This window comes from Capra hircus, chromosome 29 (assembly GCF_001704415.2).
Source record: "Capra hircus breed San Clemente chromosome 29, ASM170441v1, whole genome shotgun sequence".
In the NCBI taxonomy this organism is placed as follows: Eukaryota; Metazoa; Chordata; class Mammalia; order Artiodactyla; family Bovidae; genus Capra; species Capra hircus.
Window position 1 is genome coordinate 41,929,348 of NC_030836.1, and position 5,600 is coordinate 41,934,947.

Sequence of the window (5,600 nt, forward strand, 5' to 3'; positions counted from 1 at the left end):
TAAATCCTGCCATTGGGACAACGTGTATAAGCATATAGACATTATGATACCTGAAATAATCTGATTACTGAAGGACAAATACAGCATAATTCCACTTATACAAGGTTTTAAAACAGTCAAATTCATAAAAGAAGAGAGTACAATGAAAGGTAGTTGTCAGGAGCTGAAGGGATAAGACAAGTTGAAAATTATTTTCCAATGAGTATAAAGCTTTTTATTCAAGATGAATAAGGCTATATATAGTTAGTTATTGAGTTAGTTAGCAACATTGTATTGTGCATTTTATAATATGTTAAAGGGATGGATCTTATGTTATGTTCGTTTAAAAAGATTACAAAAGAACAGAAGGGAATTTCTGGAGTCAGTATATAGTTCCTTAGTGTAGTGATGGTATTGTAAGTGTATGATATGTACAATCTCCACAAGATGTACAATTATGGAGTGTATCAACTATATCCCCTAGTAAAGAGCAAATATAAAGAACCTACAGAAATTTTTATCCTAAATGCTGAAAGACTGATTTCTTCAGCATAAATTCAGGAAAAATATAATGATGTCAACTATCACCATGTATATTCAACAAAGTATTCAAAGTTTTAGTGAGGGTAACTAAGAGAAGGAAAATAAATAAAAGATATATATATATTGGAAAATAAAAAATACAACTGTCTTTATCTGTAGATGACATAATTTTGTATGTAGAAATTCCCAAGGATCCACTAAATATCCATCAGAAACAACAAATGAGTTTACCAACTTTGCAGAATACTAAATAAATTGTAAAACTCAGTTGTATTTCTCTACACTAGCAATGTGTGTGCTGTGCTTAGTTGCTCAGTCATGTCCAACTCTTTGTCACTCCAGACTGTAGCCTGCCAGGCTTCTCTGTCCATGGGGATTCTCCAGGCAAGAATGCTGGAGTGGGTTGCCATGCCGTCCTCCAAGGGATCTTCCCAATCCAGGGATCAAACCCATGCCTCCCACATTGCAGACAGATTATTCACCATCTGAGCCACACTAGCAATAGACACTCCAAAAATAAATCTTATAAAAATCTATTTAAAAGAGGGTGGTAACAATAACCCTGTATGCGAGACAGCAAAAGAGACACAGATGTATAGAACAGTCTTTTGGACTCTGTGGGAGAGGGAGAGGGTGGGATGATGTGGGAGAATGGCATTGAAACATGTATAATATCATATATGAAATGAATTGCCAGTTCAGGTTCGATGCATGATACTGGATGCTTGGGGCTGGTGCACTGAGATGACCCAGAGGGATGGTACAGGGAGGGAGGAGGGAGGGGGGTTGGGATGGGGAACACGTGTATACCTGTGGCAGATTCATGTTGATGTATGGCAAAACCAATACAGTATTGTAAAGTAATTAACCTCCAATTAAAATAAATGCATTTATATTAAAAAAAAGAGTATCACAGAGAATAAAATACACAGAAAAAATAGAGGAAGTCTGAAGATGGTACCATGAGGCGAGATTTTGGAGGTAAATGATTGTCTTCCACCCTCCTGGAAATCCTGTCCTTTCTGAATGGATGGTATTATGCTACCTATTTCCTGCTAGAACTCTGTAGTGCTGTATAAAGATCTCCTGCTCCATATCTAACAGCCAATCTAGTACTGGATGTGATGATGCTCTTCCTGTGTCTTGGAACTGAAGAAATTTGACTACTTTTTGGTGCAAAGGGAAGTTTCTGCCAATGGAAGATGCCACTTGCTATTAATCTTGACCTTCCTGTCCACCATGGTGGCCTCCTATTATCTGCTGCTGCAGACCTCTGTGATCCGCCTGGAAGCCATCATGAACGGCATCTTGCTCTTCTTCTGTAGCTCAGAGCTGCTGCTTGAGGTGCTAACCCTGGCCACTTCCTCCAGTATGGAAAGGACATAAAGTACAAAAATTTCAGCCAGCAGCCCTCACAGGCTGAGACCACACATACATCTGGTACTTCAGCCTCACCAGTGAGAAGAGGCAGACCATATTGGAAAAAGTTGCAGCTTTTCCTTGGCACAGACACCTGGGGAACAAATCCAGCATAAGGCCACTGGGCACCATCTTCTCAACCAGGACCATCAGCCCGGGAGACTCTTCTACATTCCAGATAGGGAGGGGCCTTCCTGGCCCCTCTAGGAACCAATTCCCTTCTGACCTCAGGTTTTTCTCTTTGATCCTTGTGGCCAGAGCATCTTGGGTGGGCCGTGCAGGCTCCCTGGGCTTCCAGCAGGACCTGAGCCACACGCTCCCCGTGTGTGCTGTGCCCTACATGTCCTGCAGGAGCATAGGATGCCTCAGGAGGGTGTGCTTCCAGAGTGATACAAAAGCTGCTCATCCCATTTCTCAGACTGAGCTCCAGAACTTTTTAAGTGACTCATAGTGTTAGTTTTCTAGTCTCATCATGAAACAAACATTGTTTTATAATATGTACTTTTTGTTAACAAATTAATAGGAGTGTAAGAATTGTCAACTATAAACCAAAAAAATAGTGTTCTGAGAAAATAAAGATCTCTAATATATAAATGGAAAGATAGCTCTAGAAGGCTTAGTATTCCCAATCCTGATACCACCCCCCTCCTCATACTACCCGTGGTGGATTCAGGTTGATGTATGGCAAAATCAATACAGTATTGTAAAGTAATTAGCCTCCAATTAAAATAAATAAATTTAAATTAAAAAATAAAATAAAAAAGAAGGCTTAGTGTTATCAATAAGGCAATGCTTCTCAAGTTAATCTATAGCTTCAACACAATTTCCATCCAAATCTCAACTGACTTTTTGGGGCAGAAATTGACTTTAATTGTCAATTCTATCATTAATTGTCAATTTGTAATATCTTTGTTATTAATATTAATATGGATTCAAAGACACAGATTAGCCAAAACAATATTGGAAAAGAGAAACTTAGAGGACTTTCACTTTTCACTTTCAAAGATTAGTGCAAAGCTATAGTACAGTGTGATTCAGGCATTAGAACAGAATTTGACATAAAGGAATAAAATTGAGAGAACAGAAATAAACCCTAAAGCTACGGCCAATTGATTTTTAACGAAGGAGACCAGAAAAATCAGTGGGAGAAAGGCAGTCTTCATAGATAATGCTTGGAGAAAAAGATATACATACACATAAAGTTTTAGGACCTCTATTGTATACTGTGGGGCTTTCTGGGTGGCTCAAATGGTAAAGAATCTGCCTGCAGTGTGGGAGACTGGGATTCGATTCCTGGGTCAGGAAGACCTCCTGGAGAAGGGAATGGCTACCCACTCCAGTATTCTTGCCTGGAAAATCCCATGGACAGAGGAGCTTGGTGGGCTATAGTACATGGAGTCACAAAGAGTCAGACATGACCATAAGCAAACAAGTTTCAAAATGAATCCTGGACTTGAATATAAGAACTAAAACTGTGAATTTTCAGAAGAAAGTATAAGATTACATATTCATGGTTTTGGTTAGTCAATGGTTTCTTAAACATGGTATGAAAGTCCAAATGATAAAAAAGATCAGCATCAGAAAGATGGCAGAATGGGATGTCCCAGCCTTCCTGTTCCATGGAAACACCAATTTAACAACGCCCGTGGATGAAAGTTCCTTTTTGAGGCACCCGGAATCCAGGCAAGAGGTTTCATCAGCCTGGTGCAGCACAGAAATGAGAAAAGACTCATTTCAAAGGGTTAATAGAAAAGCTTCACTTTCCTCCTGTCATTCCTGTCAACAAAACACAAGCAGCGCTGAGAAAAATCCCTTTAGCCTAAAAGTTCTTTCACGGCAGAAAGAAAGAGAAAGCCTGTCTGTGGATTCCGACATTAGGCTCTGCCCGTGGACCTCATCAGGCAGCCCACCCAGGGTCCCCGACAACTGGCCTGTCCAGAGTTTCTGGCCAATGTGACTGGTGTAGAACTTTCCCTGCCAAAGCCAGTCTGTAATGCCTGGAAGGGGTGACTGCTTCTTCAAAAATGCAAGGTTACAAGGATCATGAAGACTTGGAGAAATATGATACAACCAAAGAAACAAAATACAGCTCCAGGAACTGACCCTAAAGAAATGCATATCTATGAACTGCCTGACAAAGAATTTGAAATAATCATTTCAGAGAAGTTCGGGTAGCTCTTTAAGTTGCAAAGAAATAATGCTAAGCAGCAACACAAAAACATAAGAAAGGACAAGTCTCACTGGTAAAGGTAAATGCAAAGACAAATAATAATATAACACTGGGATGGTGGTATGTAAATTACCTTTTAGCCTCGTCATAAAAGTTAAACACAAAAGCATTGAAATTCATGACCGTAACTTTTTTATAAATATAGAATAAGAAAATGTAAATTCTGACACCAATATCACATGCCCTGTGTGTTTGTGGCAAGTAAATTCATAGAGCTTTTGCATGCAATTGAAGTTAGTTGTTATCAGGTTAAAATAAACTGTCCAAACTAGAAAACGTTTTATGCAAGAATTATGGTAACAAGAAAGGAAAACCTGACAGTTGATACAAAAAGATAAAGAGGAAAGTATCAAAGTACATTACCACACAAGCAAAAAGACCTTTTCATTGATATGCTACAGCTCACTTCATTGATTTGATCTCACTGAAAGCCTTCAACAGTATAAAGGGGCCAAACCAGAGTTCATATCCATGTTTGCTTACTGGAGACAGACTGCACCTAGGCCATGTGAGATATTTCTACTAGGCAAGACTGTTCTGAAAATTGAGGCCTTCTCAAAAGTCTTCCCAAGAAAGATGCCCCAGAAAGATGCTACCTTCATCCTAAAGACATATTCTACTAAATCAGTGGAATCAGGTCTGCCCCAACCTTCAGTGAGACAAGGAAATACAGGACATAGAAGAATTCTATAGCATGAGATAAGCTTTATCTAATAATTATCAGGCTCCTGATGTACAAACAAGGAGTGAGTTATTCCAACTTAAACAGAAAACAGAATAAACTTCTGATGAACCCACTTTCTTCTTCAGGTACTGCCTTATTCTCTGATTTCTTTCACAGAAAAAAATTCTTTCTCATTTTCTTCTCATCTATTTATATTTTTAACCATTCCTATAATACATTCAATTATTCAGTCGCAGGAGGACTTCCCTATAGCTCAGATGGAAAAGAATCTTCCTGCAATGCAGGAGATCTGGGTTCAATCCCTGGGTCAGGAAATTCCCCTGGAGCAGGAAATGGCAACCCACTCTAGTATTCTTGCCTGGAAATTCCATGGACAGAAGAGCCTGGTGAGATACAGTCCATGGGGTCCCAAAGAGCTGGACATGACTAAGCAACTAACACACACACACACACACACACACACAATGCATTCCATAGAGCAGTTCTCCTGGGTTCCCTTATCATACCACTCTCCCCCCGGTGCCGCTTCCCAATAAAGCCTCTTGCTTGGTCAGTTTGTGTGTCTCCTTAGACAATTCACTTCCAAGTGTTATATAAGAGCCTACTTTCGGGCCCTGGAAAAGGAGTTCCCCTTCCTACAACAAATGGTGACTCAGATGGGGACTCTTCTTTGCTGCAACTGACATCCTAACCACTTGGGATACTCAACAATGGGCTTGCCTGCCAATAGACCAGGCCCAGTGG

The 5,600-nt window shown here is 39.9% G+C and overlaps 1 pseudogene; it reads left to right on the top strand.

The window, feature by feature from the left end:
- Window positions 1,448-2,614, top strand: LOC102190589 (annotated as a pseudogene).